The sequence below is a fragment of the Muntiacus reevesi genome, chromosome 14, assembly GCF_963930625.1.
Source record: "Muntiacus reevesi chromosome 14, mMunRee1.1, whole genome shotgun sequence".
Classification (NCBI taxonomy): Eukaryota; Metazoa; Chordata; class Mammalia; order Artiodactyla; family Cervidae; genus Muntiacus; species Muntiacus reevesi.
In genome coordinates this window covers 15,167,926-15,191,056 of record NC_089262.1, presented here as the reverse complement: position 1 = coordinate 15,191,056, position 23,131 = coordinate 15,167,926, and the positions used below count along the sequence as shown (strand labels likewise).

The window sequence follows — 23,131 nt, the reverse complement described above, 5'->3', positions numbered from 1 at the left end:
AAGTATTCTTGCCTAGAGAATCCCATGAACAGAGGAGACTGGTGGGCTACGGTCCACGGGGTCTCAAAGAGTCAGACATAACAGAGCACGCATATACACACACGAACTACAAATTCAGTGTGCTGGTGGAGGTTTAGTCACTCAGCCGTGTCCAGCTTTTTGCAACCCCATGGACTGTAGCCCTCCAGGCTCCTCCATCCCTGTGATTCTCCAGGCAAGAACACTGGAGTGGGTTGCCACTTCCTTCTCCAACAAAATCAGTGTAACTGATAGTAATTCCCAAAACATCAAGACTCTTTCCACTCTAGGGAGCAGCCCGAGAAGCTAGCGCCTTACTGTGGTTTCACTCCTCTCTCTGCCACTCAGGAAACCACACAGAATGTGAGGGAATAGGGTATCTTCTCAGAGATAACCTTTCCTTAAAATACGGCACACCTCGTATTTTGTAGGGAGACCACAGTATGGTTCAATATTTCAGTTAAGAGTCCTCTGATTTAATTCTTTAAGCTTCAATTTGAGTCTCAGGAACTGCAGAGTCTGCATGCTGAATCAGTGGACTAGCTTTGCAGGTTGGTGCCCGAGTCCCCATCTCCTGGTCGCCGAGAGGGCTGGGGTCTTGGTTTTCTTTTGGTAAATTGACCCACAGGGTCAATTCCCACCACTGCAGCCAAAGGGGCTGGATGAGAGGCAATGAGACACTGGGGGCCCTCAGTCTCACAGGCAGACACAGGGACCTCTGCGTACACTGGCTCCACTCCAGCCCTCCAACAGACATAGCTTGACTCCGGTTCTATTTCCAATACAGCTAATGTATGGCACTTACTTAAAGAGGTCAAGAGAAGTGACCCAAATTGGAAGCAACAAATTAAGTTTTTCCATTGACTGGAATGCTTCTGGCAAGTGAAGAGCATGGCTTGTGGCCCAGAAAGGGTTGGTCTCACAGGCTGTGTGACCTGGGATTTACTTCTCTGTGCATCAGTCTTCTCATCTGTACAATGGGAGGATAACAACACTCCCCCCCCTCAGGTTGCTGTATCCTAAAACGTCGGCATCTGCGAAGTCTACGGCACTGCCTGCTTGATCCCTGCTAAGCTTGTGTTCAACACACTATAAGGCTTTATTTTATAACATAATTTCAAAGCATTATAAAATGCTGTGAAATGCCATTTGAAAACCATATCTTTGTATTGTTTTACCTTCCCTGTAATGGTGGTTAAATGTTGTCAACTTAGAATCAGAACCATAACAACCTAGGCCTTTTATTTAGAAGAACCTTTGAAACTGCATCAACTATTAACAGTGTCGAATACAGGCCTACAGGTTGAAAGTCTGAAAGAAAACACAACCACTACCACACTACTGGGTGGCTTTCCGGAAGACTCCACTGTGCAGAGGTTACCAGTCAAGAGGATTTCACACACGGGGGTGGAAGGGGAGGGGAATCCAAACTGGAGCAGTTTCGCTTCCCTAAGGGAAGCTTCTGTTTTCAACCATTAAAGGTCATTAGCAGACGCATATATGCCAGACACATCTCAATTCCTAACTGGGTCCAAACTGGGATCAGTCTTACATTGCAAAGATCCTGGACGGAAGGTAACTGAAGCTGTAATTAAGATGATGGCCCTGGCTATCTCAACACATCCTTCAGGACTCTCAGACCTAGGTTCCAGCTGAGTGTGAGGCCAATGGTTATCACCAAATACATGGTCCTTTGTGCATGGACTATCATTGACCTTCTTATCTGGACCTGGGGTCTGGCAACTTAAAAAATGGTTTACCTGAAAATCACCTGAACTTCAATTAAAAAAAAAAAAAGAAAAAAAAAATTGAGTGAGACTTTTCATCTGTGCTACACGTTCTTTCAGAAGGAGCTAGAATAATGAATAATATTTGGTCGAAGAGAAAGGGAAAGTCACTCAGTTGTGTCCAGCTCTTTGCAACCCCATCGGTTATAAATGCCAGGCTCCTCTGTCCATGGAATTCTCCAAGGAAGAATACTGGAGTGGGTTGCCATTCCCTTCTCCAGGGGATCTTCCTGGCCCAGGGATTGAACCCGGGTCTCCTGCATTGAAGGCAGATTCTTTACAGTCTGAGTCATCAGGGAAATCCAATATATTCAGTCAAGTGTTGACTTATCAGTCAGTTAAGAGTAAGGACTCGGTGGTTTTACTATCACTACTGTACACATTCCTTTGGCTCAAAGCAGCTGAACTGACTTCTTACTGGACTGAAATGAGCAAGCACCAGACCAGTCGTCCTTTTCTAGCCATTCACTAGAGAGCTGTGTAGTCTTCACCTGAGAAGCTGGGTCCTTAAAACATGAAGATAACCAAAGTTGGAGAGAGGTAGATGATTAACAGTTTACACTCAGAAAGAAGTTTCCACATATTCTTTGGGAAACCATTGTGATATCAATATTTAAATGATTCATAATGAATCACGTTTAAAGAGTCATATTCTTTATGCCACACTTCAGGTATTTATGAGAAATTAGGTGCCAACGTGGTGCTGGAAAATGGGATGGCAAACTGGAGATGCCATGAGGCACAAGAAGAAAAGATGAAGAAAAGGTGGGATAAGTTCAGGTGGGAAATGACTGGGGCTACCCATGGGTACATTTGGTTGGGGAGCCAAGCAAGCATTTTAACTCCAAGCTTTCATGGATTCCACAGAAACTCATGATCAGAGAGCATCAAATGCTCAACAAAAAATATTAAAGGTTTCTGCACACTGTTCTGAAGCTTGATATTAGTCTCTATTAACACCTGACTACATGTTTCATCAAATAAACCTCAAATTACTCCCAAGATAAACATTAGTAGGTGTTAGTTGAAAGGGAGAGAAGGGATGCTCAAGCTGCTTCAGCGTCTTTGAAGTTTTATTTTGCCTTCAATAAAAACTCAGATAGGCAGCTTCGTGAAGTGAGGTGGCTGAAAATGGTGACCACTTTTCCTGGATGAAACTAAGATGCTGAGGAGAACCAAATAAATCTGGAATGAGTTTAAGGAATAGAAGGTGCAGTGCTGTTCTGAAAAGAGAAAGCGGTTGAAACAGAGGGGGAAAAAAAGAAAGGCACCTAGACAATAGAATAAGTATAATTCACAAACATATTCCAAGTCACACAGCTAATAAAGTGTTAGGGGAAGTGTCTCAAAACTGCTCAGAGCCATGCAAGAGAATGTGACTGAGAACTGGGGAAAGCCAAGACTCCAAATAAGCATTTGTAACATGAAACAGCCTCTTCACACACACGTTTGTACTGGTTTGGGGACACAGGTTACTGTCATTGTTCAGACGTGTCTGACTCTTTGCAGCCTCATGAATGGCAGCACATCAGGCTTCCCTGTCCTTCACCATCTCCCAGAGTTTGCTCAGATTCATGTCCACCGAGCTGGTGAGGCTACCTAACCATCTCATCCTCTGCCACCCTCTTCTCCTTCTGCTCTGGCCAGGTTACAGAAGCCTCATTTAAAAACCTGTCTCTAGAGGGCTACATGGTAATGCCTTCAACCCCAACCCCAGATTTAGGCAGTTTTCCTTCTTCAGAATGAAAAGCATCCAAGTCAGTAACATTAAAAACAGATCTTTAATCTGTGCTTTAATTCAGAAATGCATTCCTGATGCGCTCAAAGAGGGTTCTTTGCTTCCTTCTCAGAAAGCCTTATCAGTCTTACTTACAACACCTCCAGAAAGAATTTGCGGTTGTTTACTGCAAGATGAGCTGGAAAATTCCACTAACAAACTTTAAAAGGTATACAGAAAAATTCCAGCTCTTGACAATTTCAGGATTTACACAGTGGCTTGTTTGATATGAAGATCGATATATTTACATGAAGGCTTTCTGTTAAGAATTTTTTAAGATGGATTTAATTAGAAGTGTGCTTTACTCAGTACATTTGACTTACTCAATGTCTAGATATTAGAGTCTACAAAGATGATATAAATAACAATGACATGAAAACTAAACTCTTAGAATATGGTCTCAGGATATATCCCATAGCCATTTAACTATTTAAGAGACTATCAACAAAGCATGAATACTGTAATTCCCATCTATCAGCCAGGAAATTAGTTCTCTGAATGACTTGCCCAAGGGACTCACAAATGTATCACAAATTTTTAAAATGTAAAAAATAATCATTCTTGCATTTCTCCCTCAAGGTAGATAGTCTCTAAGACTAATATATTCATTTATGTTGAACAATATTTCTGAGACAACTGTTGCCTAAGTTGTAGCAAGAACAGCAGTCAGTGGACACGGTTTCTATGTCCAGTGAGTTTCCCTGCGGGGTTGAAAAATAATCATTTGTCAGTCAGCTGGTACAGACGACAGGTAGTACAAATCAAACGAGAAGGTGAAGGTTAGAGGAACAATATGAGATTGGTTACTAAATTTGCCATGAAGTCATTGAGATTTCTTTTTACACTTTAGAGCACAAAGGATTAGACACATAAGGAAATATAAGCCCCATGACAAAACATGGAATATTAATGGGAAAATGATCTGTTATTAACTTTAGCACTGCAAACTTGCCCAATCCAAGAAACTCTAGAATTAAGATTTTCCAAACCACCTTTTATCAAAATGAACTTTGTACAGAGATACTCCTCAGTCCCAGGTCAGAGTCATTTCCTCACCCCTCCCACTGTGTTCCTAGAGATTCCATCTCTCTCTAGAACAAAGGACAAGCATCATTCATTCCTGATTCAGGGAGCAACTTCCCGAGAATAAAGATTTGAAGGATCCTACAAACCATGAAGCTTTTCTGAGACTTTCGAAGAAAGAGCAAGGGAAATTCTTCCCTCTTATTTCTCAGGCTGAGCAGCTATCTTAAAGTGGTCAGGGGGCACCAGCTGGGAACCCTTCCCCAGTAGGTCCCTCAGGTACTGAAGAGGCTGCTCTGCTTGGGACCTAAAGCGTATTCGTATGTGTTCCGAGAACTAACTAGGCTTGAAGGCTTTTTCCTAGTTTATAACCCCAAAGTACTATGTTCTTAATGAAAATGTAAGATATGTAAATTACTCCTCTACCGAGTGATTAACACCTTGGAATTAGATGAAACCAATGCTGGGTTCTATATTCTCAAAAGTGATAGTTACATAAAACTCTTTAAAAAATAGCCTACTGAACTCAGAATATCCCACATGGATGGCTGAGTCAAGTGGAAGAGATGAATCTACCAACAGCAGAACAGAGAGAGGACAGAGGTAATGATTGATCCATGCTGCTAATTCAATAATTCTCTAATCTCTCTATGTGGATACAGACTAACACTTTTGTCTCACTGTAATTACTGGTGTACCTGTTTGCCTCCATCAACTGTAAACTCCTTAAAAACAAGGTTAACAGGTCTTTGCGTCTCTCAGCTCACTCAGTAAACAAACATTAACTCTACAAGATTTTAATGTGGTTTGTATTTTCCTACACTGCATTTAACAGAGTAGTAAACTCCCACGTCGGCTGCTCATTTGAACTGCTTTTAAAAAGCTTAGTCTTAAAAATATGCTTACCAAAACCACTGCCTTTTTTATTTTGTTTTTTAGAAAACCACTGATATTAAAATAAAGACTGAATTCATCACCAAGCAATACCTGTACCTTTTAACTATATAAAATAAATTTTTAAGCTTACATCTTCAAATGTGTGAGTGTACATCATGTGCATCCAACCCAATAATGCATTTATAGAACAGAGATAGAATTGTCTTCACAAAAAACTGAAGGGGAATGACGTAGGTATCCACAACAGCAGGAGGCCCACACAGAATGCTTCCTGGAGCTGGGGGATGGTGGGACCTGAATATCTAAGCCAACCATGCCTTGGGCTTCCTCACTGCATCCACAGCAAGTTTTCTGTTTATAGTCCTTAACTTCAAAACCAAAATGACATCTTTACCCTAGCAAGCCACATTAAGATGACTTTTTTCTTTTTTAAATAAAGCAAGGAAAATATTGCTTAGTAAATTGCTTGGAAATACACATCCAAGGTCTATCAGTCATCCAGTTACTCATTTGTGTCATAAACCGCTGCTCAACCATCAATACCATGTCATTCCAGCTAATTACATATTCCAAGTACATAATCTACAACCTCAAGGCTTCAAAACAAGAAGTCTGGTATGTGAGAAGCCAGCTGTCAGTATGGTGAGTTAGGGATACTCAACAGCACATAAGATCGAAAATTAACTGCAAAGAGCCATCACTGCCCTTTTCATTCTACTAGTCAATTTAAATCCAACTCATGTGACCCTACAGAGTCGATGATCCCAGGCTGAGCTCTCCCTTCTGATAGCCAGTTTCCTTCAATCCATACAGAAGTGCCATCCTGTGTGTTAGCGGGGAGGGACATCAGTAAGGAAGGGGGAGATAAAGGAGCCACAGCTGCAGAGAATGTCACTGGCTAATTCACAAACTGAACTCATTTAAAATGAGACCATGCAAGTCTACAGCCATCTTGTAGAACGCGCCCCATTTCATCTTAAAATGAGACCATTTTAAGACAAAGTATTGATTTACTAGTAAAAGTAGCACGTGTTTATGGTATTAATCATGTAGATGGCCGACAGCCCGATAGCTGGCCAGAAATCATTTCAACTATTCAACATTGAATATGTTTTAAAAAGTAGACAATTAAAATAAATGCTGCAAATAAAATATCAATATCTAGAAACGTTTTGGAATAAGTCGTATTGCCAGATTAGACTTGCTTTAAACTGGAACCTTGCATTATTATTTCATAACTACAGGTTATTTTAGAAATCAACTTCCTATGATTGTCACAAAGTACAAACTTTTTTATTTAGTAAGAATTCTAGCATTAAGAATCAGGTTTAGGGCACCAGATACTGTCCTGTGAGAGATCTCAGGGCTGAGAAGAAAGTACTTACCTCTAAGAATCTTGGTTCACGCTGAAGCTAAAGACACTCAGGGATGAGACAATGAAAGCTGAATACTGACCATCAGAGAGTATAGGTAAATGGTAGGGATGGGGTGAGGAGTAAATCACAAATGTCTAAATTGTGTTCACCCCAACCAACCCAAAGGAAACACTGTGATATTTGCTGAAAGTCTGTTACAAGCTGGTTCCTGGATGTGAAAGTACAGCAAAGGTCAACGTTCTGAAATATGCCTTCATCTGCATAGCATGATGTCACATGGTCATAAAACATGACCTCATGCCTTCAGTTCTTACAGGACCATAGGTTTTGTGCTAGAAACTGACATCCAAAGATGAAAGAAACAAAGCCTTGGTCTGGAGAAACTCACCATTTAGAGTAAGTGGTCACAGCATAAAATCAGAACTGTGTGCTCAGTCACATCTGATTCTTTGCAACCCCGTGGACTGTAGCCTGCCAGGCTCCTCTGCCCATTAAATTCATATTTACTTCATTAGGTTTATAATCTACTAGTGTTAAAATCATTATGCTCATCTGGGGGCCTAATACTCCTGACCTCACAAAGACTGTTATAAAAATTCAATGGTTAAGATGCTTAATACGACTGATTCATGACAGACCCGTGACATTCAACCTCTTGAAAGAATTCATGAGAAGTACAGCTACAATCTGCCCCGACATTCACGTGCTGTTTCTGTCTGTAAAGACCTCACAGGGTAATACTGCTCGTTTCCCAAATAACAACACGATTTCATTCTTTGACACCCTACCTTAGGAGGAAGCCTGGATGCATGCGCCATTAGTACTAATTACTCCATAATGTCACAAGCCTGCAGAACAATTACCACTAAGGTTAGTGCTTGGAAACAGAATAATTACACTAATTGAAGTTCATCAGGTATTCATCTTCACAGTAAGCACAACTGATGAGGTGAAATTGCATGTCAGGACATGGAAGTTAGCTCAGCCGCCAAAGGTGACTTTCAGAGGCTGTGTGCCCTCCACGAAATACATGGTCCTGTGGGCAACCTTGACCCCGAGCAAATATGAAGCGAATATGGACGTAAGTCCCAGAACTGCTGGACAGCTCTGTCACGGATCAACAAAACTGACGCATCCCTGCCTCCTGGGTCTTTCCATCCAGAGAAATGGAGACATTAAATCATCACATCATGTTTTGATCAATTAAGAGCCAAAAATGCCAAGTACTCGCAGAGGTATGGGGACAGCCAGGAAAGGAACGTCTGAGAAAGTGGCAATTCTAGGTTGAGGAGTACTTGGGACAATGGAACAAAGAGTATTCCAGGCAGAAGAACGATGGGAAAGAGCTTGGAGCATCTGGAAGAACTGACAGGCAGGACGCATGGGTGAGAGTGGGCATGAGAGGAGGATGAAGAGGAAAACAGAAGGTGAAGAGGAGGGAACTTACAGATCGGGAAAGGATTTTGGTAATTTTGTTCTCAGTGTAACAAAAAGTCATGATAGAAAAATGTTCAGCATAGGAATGCCATGCTTGCCTTTAGCAGAGTATGACCACAGTAATCGAGGAAAGGCGTAAAAACTTCAACTAGAGTCACAACCTAGTGTAGAGAGGAATGGATGAGGAGCAATGACCAGGGAGATAGATGCCAGACCTTTGTTTGCAGGAAGATCCCGTTTTCTGGAACGAATGGAAGAAGGTGCTACTGACCAGAAGCTAAGCACCGACAGAAGACTACAGACATGGGCTCAAAAACAGATATCGCATAAATTAAAGAGTTTAAAAAAAATTGTACAGTAACTCACATTGCAGGTTTTATGAAGAAAATTATTCCTATAAAAGATATTAAACAGTACCAACTTTCAATTAGTTTAGGGCCGGTGGTTCATCTAGTTTTCTCAAATTGAATTACTATATTCAATTAGACTGTGGCTTAGTGAGGTAATATTTTTATTGCTATAGTTAAACACAACATGACGTGACCCGCAGCTTGAAACAGAAAGGCAATGACTGAATCACTTGAGAGGGCACTTTCAAAAGTCGTAAAGTGCTTTTTGAAAAAGAGCTGCCAAAGTGTTACGTGAAGATACAGTCACATCCACATTTGTTGAGAATGCCCCCTCAAAGAGTCCCTTCAGTATCGCTACTTCTTGGAAAGGCCCTAGAATTCATAAGCCTTGTTTTTTTGGTTATGAAAAACTTCATATATCCCTGACACGCACTTTCCTATCCTCACTGTCCCACTGTATAGAAACCTATCAAAAGTCCAACCATTCTTTCCACATTTGCTTTCTGTTAAAACCTGTATCTTCTAATGTCTTCAAGCTTCCATCCAATAAAACTTGCCCACAGTAAGATTCTTCTGTATCCTGAATCCCTACCAACAAGCATGGATGCTGGTATAGGATTTTAAACTAGCTTACACATCTGGTCAACCCTTCCAGCTACATTAAGAAGGTCTCTTGATCAATGCCACTACTGGTAGTTGTCTTTTTTCTTTTTATCCCTCCCAGAATACCTCTATTTTAATTTACCCAAGAATAGGTGTCCTTTACAAGACCTGGGCTATGTAAATCCTTCTCGCTTTCTTTATTTACTTGCTATATTTAGAAATATGGATAACCAATGGAAAAGGCTTAATGCAGAGGAAAAGCATGATCATGTAGTTCTGGAATGAAAACAGGCTTCACCACATATTAATGCCTACTGATTGGTGGCAACTGCCTAGAGCACTGTGTCAAGAAGGATTCTGAGGCCTCATCCCACATCTATCCTGAGTACAACAGAGAGAACAGTACCTGCATACACCCTTTGCCATCCCCAGCCCGAGGGAGCCATAGAAGCAGGCTTTGAATTCCACATAGGTTCTACCTTTCCTAGTGATGTGAGTCTCAGGGAAATTAACTTCTCTGCATCTCATGTTGTCAAAAGAGAACACTACTCAGGCTTGCCTCACATGGATTTGCAAGGGTTAAACCACAGGCATTGGAAGGAAGGACTGATGCTGAAGCTCCAATACTTTGGCCACCTAACGCGAAGAGCAGACTCTCTGGAAAAGACCCTGATGCTGGGAAAAACTGAAGGCGGGAGAAGGGGATGACAGAGGATGAGATGGTTGGATGGCATCACCGACTCAAAGGACATGAGTTTGAGCAAACTCCGGGAGATGGTGAAGCACAGGGAAGCCTGGTGTGCTGTAGTCCCTGAGGTCACAAAGAGTCGGACTTAGTGACTGAACAACGACAAAACCAGAGGCTCCAGGGTAGCTGATTCTCCCCACCTCCTACATCGTGAGGGCAGGGAACGGGGCACTTTGCACGGGGCTTTGGCTATTCCTCACTCTAAACCACCTTTCCTGATGTGAAATGTTATGAGCTGTGCCCTGCTCTCATTCATATGCTAAAGTTCTAACTTTCTGTACCTCAAAACTTAAGAGGTAAATTAGGTGAAAATGAGGCCATGGAGGTGGGCCTAAATCCAAGAGAACTGGTGTGTCCTTATACAAAGAGATTGGGACAGAGAGAGAGAGAGAGACACCAGCGGTGCACGCTCAGACAGAAGACCCTACGAGGACATAGCAAGAAGGCAGCCATCCGCAAGACAGGGAGAGACATCTCAGGAGGAAACTGAACTGGTCCACACCTCGACTTTGGCACTGGAGCCTCCAGTCCGGGGCATTCTGTCACGGCGGCCCTAGCAGAGGAACCCAGGAACAAAGGGTCCTGCCTCTGCGACTCCTATCACAAACGAGGATCTCCAGCGCTCCTCCCCTGCCCTGCCTCCTCTCCCCCTCCAGTCTCCTTTTCTCCCTGGAAAACACTAGAAAGAGGGGGCTGGGGCTTCGAAACGAGCTCACCAAAACCTGATCTAGAACAATGCAGTTTTGCTTCCTGTATTGTACTTACCAGAATCCCGCCCACACAAGGGGAATCCAGACACTCTCAGGAACAGAAAGGAACGGTGTTCCCCTCTCTCCATCCAGAAAACACAGCTGCAAAAATACCCCGTGGAAACTTCCCTCAAGCATAGCCATTTCCTTCTTTTCAGAAGGATTTTCACAAACCTCAGTATTTAATAAGAAATGCTATTTCTCCCAAAGGCCTCTCCCTCTCTCAAGACGGGATGGTTTAGTTAGGGTAGTAGTCAAATGTGTTATCAGAATCAGAATTCAATGGACGTTCTTCTGCAGCCAACTTACACCTCACACTAACTACGGAGCACGTTAGCGATCTAAAACATTTGTTCTAGCAGTTATATCTTCTCTGCCAGGTAAACTATGCAAACAATTGCTAACATGTCAGGGCTTGCTGGTTCACCATGCTGTGTGCTGCTAACAGTAATTTTATTATATGATGCTATCTAAATACCCTAAGGGTTTAGGAAATTGAGGGGGTTGGTTTTTAGATATTATCTGCCCCAGATGACACCCTCTTCCAACAGAAATCATGCTCAACTCTATTGGGTTGAGCTTTTCTTCATTCCACTTATAACAGCAGTAACATTTTTTGCAGTATTACATCATTCTGGACTTCTTTACCATTTATCTGGGATCCTTGGCTATCTCATTACAGATATGACAAAGAACACTCCTTAAGTAGTATGCCTAGCAAAGGGGATCACTAACAGGAAAGACATATGCAAGTGGTCACTCTTGGTCATAAAGAAGGCAAGTTAAAGGTGGCAGCGTGTGGACAAATCCTAATTTAACTGGGGACAAACCCTAGTTTGCCAACTGATCCCTCTAACCACCATGTCTCCCCTTGACATGGTAATATTTGTTGCTGGAAATAAGGATACGGTCATAGAATGTATTACTACTGACAACGTTAAAGTAAAACCATGTGATACTTTTCAGGCAGGAAAGGACCAATTAACATGGTTGGGTGAGGCAGAGACATGAGAAGCTTGGTGACCTTCAGACTTCAGTAGTCAATTAAACATCATAGCTGAGAAACATTACAAAACTCCTTCCCCATTTAGAACTACAACTCTTACCTTAGTGAAAATATGTGTCATAACCCCATCATGCAGTTGTTTCTCTGCATTGTAGCCAGTAGAGTTCTCCTAGGAGGACCTCGTACCCACCCACCCAGGAGACTTTAGTATAAATGAAATGAAAGCTAAGCTCTCTGGAATGTAGAAGCAAAGCCAGTTAGAACAGAAAGGGTGGAGGTTAAGTGGAGTGAGCTATTGGTTCTGTCTCTTATACCAATGAAACTTTCAATGAGATTTTTCCTTAGTCGACCACTGGGTTAGGTAATGGAGAAGAGTGATACTCAGATGTGAGTCACATGTAGAAACACATATGGAGGAAACCATCAACCTTGTGTTAACAACCTGTGGGAGACCATTGCTACAAACACTTGTTACTATTTGTCTGAAAACCACACAGGAGAAATTCTGCAACCAGGTTTCTGAAGTCCAGCTGGGTGAGCCCTGGGAATTCAAAGCTTGAAGTCTCAACAAAAGATGACCAGGGTTACTGAGAAACTCTAGCACTGTAATAACCTCTGGTCAATTGTATTCACTGAGGCTGGGCGATCACAAGACTCTGTAAGAGCTATTGTCACCATTAATTGTTAATCGAAACTCTTTTTTTCTTCCTTAGGAAAATGAGTCATGCGAATTAGATTCCAGAACACCTCATTTAATCAATCTTTAGTGAATACCCACGTGGTCATATAATCTCACCCTACCTTCTGGATGGAATACAGGATAAGGGAGGAAAGCCATCTCAAATCTCTCCATCTGCAAGTCACTGATTTCTCTAGATTTTCCTTTTTCCCAATAGTCTTAAACATGCCTAATGCAAACTCAGATGCTCTTATCCCATGTTGAAACAGCTGAGAATATTCATAAAGGTCAGAGTCAGCAAATATTCTACAGCCCTATAGTTTCCAAGACAAGCTCAGAGAGGCTTAAAACAGGACTGTGGGAAGATCCAGTGATTCCAAGGAAATCTGGATGTCCTCAGAGGCATTGTATGCTTGTTATTGCTTTCTCTTTTGATATACTATTTCCCCAAGTAGATCCTGTTACTGTTTAACTTGGCTATTATATTAGTCTATTGGCAATGGTGTTTTGACTGGCCACCATCAGGTAAATGATGTGGGTCTTTTCAAAATTAGTTGGCCAAGCAATCTAGGATATTCATAATTTAGAAAGCTTAACCAGGAGAAGCTGTTCTCTGATATCCTTTGCTTCAAAAACTTAAAAAAAAAAAAAAGGTTTTAATTTGGCTTTATTTAAGAAATATGTCCATTTCTGAACCTGCAAAACTATAATAATTTAAAAGCATTATCAAAATTGCAAAGTCACTTTTTTATTCAGGGTTCCCTGGGGAAAAAATATAAATTTATCTAAGACTCATTCTCTACTTACTGAAATGTCTAAATAGATTGTTTTAAATATGAATTTGAACTCTCTTATCTAAAAATAAACTTATCATAGCTTCTCCAAATACAAATGCACACAGTTTACATTGCTAAAATTCATTTCAAACATCTGAATATTAAGCTTTATCAACTGTTTTAACAACTTAAGTACTTCGGTTTCATATTTTAATGACTACTTCAGAAAGTTACTGCCCTTTTAAATCCTATAAACCATCCCAAATACCACAAATGATCATTCTGATCATTCTAAAGAAAAAAGATCAAACCTTATGTTTCATGCAGCTCTTGAGCCAGTAAACCAGACTGTCTGTGTGTGCTAAGCCGCTGTGTCCGACTCTTTGCAACCCTATTGACTGTAGCCCACCAGGCTCCTCTGTCCATGGGATTCTCCAAGTAAGAATACTGGGCTGGGTTGTCACGCCCTCCTCCAGGGAATCTTCCTGACCCGGAGATCAAACCCACTGTCTTCTATGTATCTTGCATTGGCAGGCAGGTTCAGTACCATTAGCACCACCTGGGAAGCCCAGATAACTCTAGGAATGGACAGAAAAACTCATGTCCATCTCTACAATACTGTGCAAAATGGATCTTCCAAGAGATTCTGGAGCATTTCTAGGGCTCAATGCTTCACTGCTCTGCTCACTCCACAGCCCCCAAATTAGTCTAAAACCAACTGGCTTTCTTTTCAAACTCCTACCCTCCATCTGCAGGCTCCAAACCCTGCAACATTTGTTTATTTTAGGAGAGAAACAAAGATACGACACAAAAATTTAGTCTTCTGGGCGAAATTATTTTAGCGCATGCCATAAATTCTTCAGCCTCTGAAGGAAACCACACGCCTATAATAAGAAGAAAGCGGAGAAGATGGCATGTAGAAAAAGCAGCAGCAGGCATTAAGCACAACTGGTGTTACTGAGAAGGCAGAACTGGTTCTCTGATGGAGAGAACACTGGATCAGGACCGGATTTTCAAAAACTGTTATCAGGGACTTCCCTGGTGGTCCAGTGGTTTAGACTCCCCCTTCCAATGCACAAGGTGTGGGTTCCATCCCTGGTTGGGGAACTAAGATCCCTTGAGGGTCAAAAACCCAAAACATAAAAAAACAGAAGTAATACTGTTAACAAATTCAATAAAGACTTTAAAAAAAAAAAACCCCAAAACTGGTATCAGAGTCAAAGAAAGGAAGGAGTTTTTTTCTTAAGTTGAAGACAGTAAGAGTTTGACTCAATTAGACTGAAAGGAGGGTTGGTAGGAATGGAGCTTTAGTGGGAAATAACCTGGGTTTCCACTTGGCCACTAACCAGCTCATGGGACCGTGACTAAGTCACTAACATTTCTAAGGTCCTCTGAGTTCCAAAAGAAGTATTTTAGTGATGAGCTTACAATTCTTCTGTTAGGATGACACAAGAATTTACAAAAGACTGAGGTTGCATTGATAATTAGGAGAGTATTTAAATCCAGCCACCGACTTTGTGTAAATGAATCCTGCATGGAGGCAGAGTGAAAATGGGGTCATGAATTTAGGACTTGGTTTATTTCTAATCAGGCAACTACAGAGCTGAAAGAGGGCTGACTAGTGTCTCTGATTAGTATTTCAAAAGTAGAATTACAGGTAAGGTATTTGAGTGATTATTTCCACCTGTGAAGTGCCACGAGGTCATTTCTCTATAGTCCTCAAAAGCGGCCTTTATCATCGTCATCCCAGAAAAAGAGATGACTTAAAGACACCAGCCCATATTCACACAACAGGAAGCATTTCTAATCTAGAGGCCACTAAATGTATTTATCGATTAAATATTTATTAGACAGTGTATCTCTTCTAAGATAATTTTTCAGAGAAGAAGCTAGCACAACTCTCTCTAAATGAATATTGAAAAGGTTAATGTGTTATAATATATTAACCATTTTATCCCAAGTGTCCACATTACATGAGATAAAAAAATAGCCAAGGCTTATGGGAAAAAGTAGCATTGGCCAGCAGAATAGGACTATTAGACATGGATCCAAATTCTATTAATTTCTGTTAGCCCTAGGATCTTATGCACGTTATTTAACCCTCTATTTTTTTTTTCACTTATTCATAGGTAAAATGCCTCTTACAATTTGTTTGAGGGGATAAATTTCAGTTAGAGCATAAGACACATAATAGTCAATAGAGGTCCGATTTCATCCCTTAACTTCTCCAGATTTATAACGAGAAAAAGAAAAACCTTTGATGGAGGAAATTTCTACCATACCCAAAACCACTTTCCCACAGTGGATACCTGACAAATTAATTTCCCTCCTGATTCCATAAAATTCAAAATCCTGTTTAAAGAAACTATTAGAAAAATAATTTAACCAAAATGAAAATGATTTTACCTTCACTCAACAGCAAAGCCCACTGTCCAAAAGGCCAAAGATGAATCACTTAGGCAGAACCCTGAATTAAATGCCTGAAAACTCAAATTCCAGGATGAACCATCTCAAATACCTGAAAGGCCAAAGAACTTCCTTTTTTGTTTTTTTGTCAGTGATTAAGGTTGCCAGGGGGATAATTATTTCCAGAGATTTTGTCAACAGGTAACAATACCTTCACGTCCCTGAATAAGACAAGCTTTGGTTTTACTCCCGGTGTGGGTGGTGGGGATGTGGAACTGTGTCCTCAGGATTTTAAATATCTAAATTGGTTTTTACCAATCTTTGTACTAATGACTAAGACACTCCTTTCAGATGCTAATGAATGTACCTTGATTCAGGACACCACAAAGCCAAGTCTTTTCAGGTTATGAATGAATTGTGTCTACACCCCAGGTCATCCAGTGGAGTCCAGATCAAAACAGAGAGCCTTTCTCTGAAGATCTCCAATGGAGTGGGTTGCCTTATCTCTCTTCAGGGGATCTTCCTGACCCAGGGATCAACCTGGGTCTTCTGCATTCCAGGCAGACTCTTTTACCGTCTGAGTCACCAGGGCCTTTAAGTTCCAAGGACTTCCACAGTATTGTTTTCCATTGTGATACTCATCAATACGGGGGCTGGGCTCGTATGAGTCGACTCACTCTGGACTTTTAAAACTGGTACAAGTGTCTTGGCAACAACTACATGGTATCAGAGCTGCATTTGGAGGGTTTTCTAAACCAGATTTCTATGTTCTACCAACTCCTGTCCAAGGTACCCCCACCAGACCTTCTTGCAATAATAACCTTTGAAATAAAAATACAGAGGATGAAATAAGGCAAGCTGGTCCTCTCACCACTTCACAGTGAAATGTGCATTATAAAGGTACACAGTATGTGTGAGGCATTCTCCTGTTTGGTTACTTAATCTTTACAGAAATTCTGTATTGTAACCTTCATTTTACAGATGAGAATTGAAGCACAGAGAAGCCAAGCAATTCGACAAATGTCACACAGCTAGTAAATGGCTGAAATGAAATTCTTAAGTCATCCAAAATGATCAGTTCAAAAACAAGTTTAGAAAGTGTCTTAAGTGATAAGAGGGAAATGTGGAACTACTTGGCCTTCCCTGCTGAACACCATTTTCTTATATAATCTTGAAATGTGTCCTTATGACCTGGGTCCCTGTGGTGCCTGCAGATGGCTTCCATTTCAAAGACTCTAAAACTTTCAGGAATTTATTCCTAGACTTCGAGGCATGCTCAGTTACAACCTCCCCTATCTGACGTCCTTGGCTAGTCAAAAAAACTCTGCTTTCCCTGTTTTTGTTCAAAAACATCTACTGCCTTTGGAAAGCCTGATTTTTAATGTTACTTAAACCCTTAAACCCTTAGGGTGCAGAAGAAGAAAAATATACTATGAGATTCTGCATCCACGTCATCCCATTTCTGAGTTCCAGAGCAAAGAAGAGAATGCCATTTAATCACTTTGCTTCCTAGGCTGGTGTCTTTTCAAAATTACAATTTAACTATCCACTGGTATGGCTCAGAGGTTAAAGCGTCTGCCTGCAATGCGGGAGACCCGGGTTGGATCCCTGGGTCAGAAAGATCCCCTGGAGAAGGAAATGGCAACCCCCTCCAGTATTCTTGCCTGGAGAATCCCATGGACAGAGGAGCCTGGCAGGCTACAGTCCACGGGGTCACAAAGGGTCGGACACAACTGAGCCACTTCACTTCACTTCAAGATCTATATGATTATCATTTACTTCTGATAAGGTTTACTGGACATTTTCTTCTTACATAACACTTACCTAGATGTCTGTCTTGATAGCAGGGGAGGGGATGGTATTTAACAAAAGCTTTTGGCAGGCTGGGAACTTCTGTGGTTTTAAGACCACCCCTGTATTTTCTCAAAAGAATTGAAATGCCATGTCTTGAGTTACGTAGGCAGCCGTGGGAAATTCAGTGAGGGTGGCCATTCTGGCGTCATTCATCCCACATGGGAGCAAACTCCCATATGGTGTCTCAGAGTTTCAAATATGTATCTCCATGAGGTTTGAAATATCCTATTTCTCACTGAATATACTGAAACCCTCAGGTCTTAATCAGCATGGAACAAAAACACAGCTCAATATATAGAAATCAGTTACTGATGTCAATCACACCGATGACTGTGTTGAAAATGCAGACTGAGAGGTCCAGGGGCCCCGAAGAGCCAACCACTGTACTTACACCCTTTTCAGACATGTGTGATCTTTTTTATAGCCTAAAATTAAGAATTATTACTTCAATTTTACAATTGGATAAAATGAAATTCAGAGCAGTTTGAAGCAATTTGGTCAAAGTGGCCCAGCCAAGTGCCTAGAGATTTTTCAAATTGACTCTCCTTTCGACTACACCCTAGGAAAAACCCCCCATTAAGAATATTTTCTCTCTAAAAAACATTCTGGCTATTCACAGCCTGGCTTATTTCCTGATACTAATCCACCAGACTTAAGCTGCAAAGTAAAGTTCCCATTGCATTGTATTACCCAAAGTCTTAAGAGTCAGAATAAATGGAAAAGATTCAACGAGTTAGGAAAACTTGATAAAACAACAGATTCCGCTCCCATCCCCCCCACCCACCTCCAGAACTTCAACTCATATACAAGCTCAGTTTTACCTCCACAGTACCTGGCTTCCAGTTTACCAACTAAAATAATCATCAGGATGTTAATCTTCTGATAGAGGACACAAAGTAGTACGTTAAAACTACATATTAGAAAGATAAAGACCTAAGCAATTCAGAACATCTCTTTCAACAGAATCAGACACCAAAGGAAATCAATTGCTTTTGACGAACAATAGTGAGCAGGCCTCTTTTTAAATATTTTCGAAACAAAATTTTAAAAACAATAACAAAAATAAGGCAGAGCAACTTTATAAATCTTTTGTTTAGTATAAGCATTTGTTTATTACAGCTTTTAAAATGCTTTCATGTGAATGTTTAAGGCCCTAAATGAACACGCTAATTTAAGATGCTCAATGCAACCCATTTATTTCAGGGGTACACTGGTAAAAATTGGAAATGAGCATCTTAGTAGACTAGCTAGGCTCTCCCTTCTATATACATAGTGAGAAAAACAGAAAACTGATTATTTTCCAAAGACCAACATGAAGCACCATAAAATGATATTCTGTACCAACTATTTTGTTTCATATCAGTATTAAAATTTTAACAGTGACCAAATCTCCTAAGTTTTTCATACTCCCCTTATCTTGACCATGGAATGAAAATGGTTTGAAATTGTCCTTAATATGAAAAAATAGACAGAATACGTCACACCTTAGATTATAATATGGTTTGTTCTATTAAATCCAAGAAGACTGCAAGGGATGCCTCCAAAGATAAGGAGCCAGAGCCCTTTAGGACTCTTCCATTCAAATTAATGTTCAAATTAGGGTGGTCTATGGGGAGAAAAGGTTCTCTTCTGCCTGCATAATGAGAGCAAGTGCATCAGTTAAGGCGAGATAGGCCACTGGCGCCACTGATAACACGGTCATTGTTGGCGTATTTTGTCAAAAGGCTCAGCTCCCTTTCTCCACCTGCTAAAGCTTGCCAAAAAGCTAGCCGGGTAAAAGAATAAGGTGACCGATCATTTATAATTCAATTTAAAAACTGTCTTGCTCAAAAACCTGAGACTCATCGAATTGGGGGCATATTGGTATATATTTGTTATTGCATATGATCTATTCTCCGACTCATCCGTTCCTCAAAAACATAACCTAAAGAAAAAAATCCCTACCTCTAGCCCTCTAAACCCTAAAAAATCCACCCAATACTATGGAGGACAGTGGGTAGCAGGCGGCTACCCTCCATATCAAATAAAGGTCCTGATACATTCAACTTGATCAATATCAAGTTTTATTAACAGGAACAAAAGAGATAATTTCCATTTTCCTGCCACGGGTTGTTTTACCAGGGTGTACTGAGAATACTAAAGCATAAAATTCTTTCAAGTGTAATGTACCACGGCAAAAATATAATTATTTAGCTCCTTTTTATACACAACAGTTAAGTCTCTTTTTAGTTGGTAGAACAAACTGGCCCAAAAAGAGGTCATAGTCTGCATCACTGGGAAGAAAATCAGTCATCAACCATCAAATGTGTGTGTGTATGTCCATATATATGTATATGGCGACATCATATCGATATACATGGAAAAGAAAAATTAAGAACTTAATAGACCATCTTCACCCCAGCAGCCCCATCTGCCTTCTTCCTCCCCTACCAGTGGTTTCCATCTCCATGGAGTTCTTCTTGGATTTTCCTAATGAAACAATGAGGTAGGAATCAAAAGAAAACAGCGTTAGGATCCTGACAAAGTAATCATTTTCTCAGCTCTGGGTTTTGTAGGCCCTCTTGTTCGAATAAATGCCAAATGTCTTAATTTTTCCCCAGTAGTGACACCAGGGGCAAGACCTACTGTCATTTTCGAGACCAATGTCCCTTCATCAAATGGCCAGCAGCAAAAATCTTTCAGACAAATGGTTAACTGATGCAAATTAATAGGGCCACCATCACTGCAGTGCGATATGTTACAGGGAAAAGAACAATGAACCGCACGAGAAAGGAAAAGAGCAGTGTTCTGTTACAAAAACATTAAACCCCAGTTTGCCCTCAGCATCAAGGCTAATATTTTTCATCAATTGAAACAGCTAAGAAGGCAAAAGATGAGATTGCCTGGGAGAAGAAATATACGCACGGGGTGGGGGGGAAATGTCATCTGTACCCAAGGGTTTCACGCAACATTTAGGGCAAACGCCTTTGTTCCTGGGCTAGGGAGGGGAGTGGGTGGGTGGGTGATGGAGGGATCAGATGGGTCGGCCCGGGCCCTCCACACCCTGCTCTCCGGCGCATGCGCGAGGCCAAGACAAAGGAATAGGTAATTACAGTCCGGATTCATTCATTTTGCCCGCAGTACTGAGGTCTGTGAGCCCAGGTTGTAATCCCTGCGAGGCTGATCCACACCCCTAGTGCAGGAAGACCACCTCTATGCCAGCGTTTGATTTTAACCTGCCGCAGATATGCTAGTGGCCTCGCGGCAGACCGAGGCGTGGTTGTCAATCCTGTTCCAGGTACTAAAAAATGTACCCGTGTGCGCTGCGTTATTTTAAGCAGGGTGAAAATTACACAGGCAAAGACTGTTCACGGAGTTCGTTTCAAGGCGGAAATGTCTCTTGAGGAAGCAGATAAGGAGCCCGGCCAAGCGTTCGATGAATATTCATGAAAAGAATGCGGTTTGTAGCCACGCATTGTGTGTGCGCTCGGATCCAAGGATTCTGCAATTTTTATTCTTTGGGGAAGCGGGGAGGAGGCGATTGGGCGAAGAAGGGGGAACAGGGGCCAGGCGTCGGGTTTCAGTGTTAGCGCTTTAGGCAAAACCTACTAAACCGCAAACCTTCGCCCCCGGCCGGGCTAGGCGGCAAGGGCCGCGGGCTGTCAGGTTCAAGCTCACACCCTCCGGGCCAGGGCCGCCAGGGGAGGCGCCCAGCGCATTCTCACTGAGTGCCGGAGACAAGGAAACGTTCAGATGCAGCCCACAGGTTAATGGCAAGGCAGCTCGGCCCGGTCCGGGGCTGGGGCTCTGATCGGCTCAGTGGTGCTTCGGGAGGCACGCTGTCGTGTGAACCTCGCATTCCTCGGCCACCCCAAGCCAAGATTCAGGAGTCCCAGCGGCCAAGGAAACCCATTTGCTGAACCAAAAAGGCACCTCCTTCCTTCTGATCACACCACGTCCCCCCGCATCCCTTCTCCCCCTTACACTCCCGCCCCACCCCACCCCCGCCCTTCGTCTCCTGCCACTGCGACCCCCGCACCCAGCGCCGCCTTCCAGGCGGTGACCGCGCGGGTGACAGCCTCTCCCACAAGACTCACAAACCCGTCTCCTCGGGACTCAGTGCACCGCAAGGGCTTCACGTTCGGCAACCTCCTGCTGCATTAGCAGCTTTCCTCCCGCTACCCACCACCAACTCCGCTTAGCAAGCTCACCAGCCCCCCACCCCCCCCCCAGCCTCCCCACCCTGCGAGTGGCTGCAGCCATCCACCTCGGGGGGCCGCCCCCCATCTCCCCAGTTCCCCGCGACGCGACGGAGCCCTCCCCGAGGGATCACCCCCCACGACCAGCGCCGTCTAGTCGGGGGCCCCGCACCACTCCCCCTCCCCACACCCCCCATCCCGGGCCGCGGCGCCGAGAGAACAAAGGGCCTCGGGGGGGTGGGGCGGGTGCAGAGGGGGAAAGAGTGGGGGTGGCGGTGGGGGGAGAAGGAAACGGAGGCCCCCGGGGTGGCCGGCACCCCGGGTCCGCGGCGGCTGCGGGGGCCACCGGGGCGCGCCTCCTTACCGGGTCTGGGTGCCTGTGGCCGCCCCGAGGTGATCGCGGTGCCGCGGAGGGGCCCGGGTCGCTGGGCGTCGTCCGGCCGGGTGCCTGGCCGCTAGGCGGGAGGCTCTCTCCCCGGCTCGACGGCGGGGAGCCCGGAGAGAGGAGCGAGCTGTCGCGCTGCTGCCGCCGCCGCCCTCGCCGCTGCCGCTACTGCCCTCGCCGCCGCCGCCGCAGCCTCTGCATTTCTCGCGCGCGCGCTCCCCCTCCCCTTCCTGCCCTGCGCCCTCCCCCCGCGCGCCGCCCGCCCCGCCCCCGCGCGCCCCGCCCCCCGCTCGCCCCGCCCCTCCCCTCCCGCTGGGGGCCCCGCCCGCCTTCCGTCCGCTCCCCTCGGTCCCCCAGCCCCGCCTGCCCCGGTACCCCCGCCTCCCTTCTGCTTCAAAGGGCTGGTTCCCCTCCTCGCCCCCTCCCCTTCCCTCCATCCCCGAGCCCCTCCTGCCTTCCTAGCCCACTCCCAGCCCACCTCCCCTCCACTCCTCTCCAGTCCCTGGCCCCCCACCCCCGTCGCCTCCCTCCCCCCGCAGCGCCGGCGATGTTTGGGGCACACACACACACTCTCGCTCTCCAATGCGCCCCCCTTTCTCTCTGTCTATTCTGTTTGGAACGGTTGGGTAAGAAGGGCTCGGGCTCTCGCTCAGACCTTGAGGGGCCGCCTCGAGGCGGTGCCTGACGCCCCCTGCCCCTTGCTAGCCTTTCTCAGCATCCCACCCGAACGCTCGCGACGTCCGGCTGAAATTCTGATACTCGGGCGGGCAGTGAGGTCCGGGGAGGGAGTTGACCTGGTGGCTCCTTTCGGCCCATCAGGACCGACGCCCGAGGGTGGACAGTGTTCTCCCGGGGCAGGCGCGTCTGGGCGGCGCCCGGGTGCCCCGAGTGTGCTGCGCCCCGGCAGGCTGCGGCTTTGGACCAGCGCGGCGCGGAGGTCCAGGCGGCCAGGCTCGCGGCATCGCCCCTGCGAGGATGGTCTCAGGACTTGGGAGAAGAAGGAGGGAAGACCAGAGCCCTAGGCACGGAGCCGTCGGGTTTTTGTTTTTGTTTTGTTTTTTGATGTCTGTGCTTTAACGGAG

General features: G+C 43.9%; 1 protein-coding gene across 1 annotated transcript in view; it reads right to left on the bottom strand.

Moving 5' to 3' along the window:
* Positions 1-22,256, bottom strand: part of BASP1 (brain abundant membrane attached signal protein 1) — a 51,853-nt gene extending 29,597 nt beyond the window's left edge. The window contains exon 1 of the mRNA XM_065905330.1: positions 22,029-22,256. The gene's annotated coding sequence lies outside the window, so the exon portion shown is untranslated. The remainder of the gene's footprint in view (positions 1-22,028) is intronic.
* Positions 22,257-23,131: the final 875 nt, after the last annotated feature.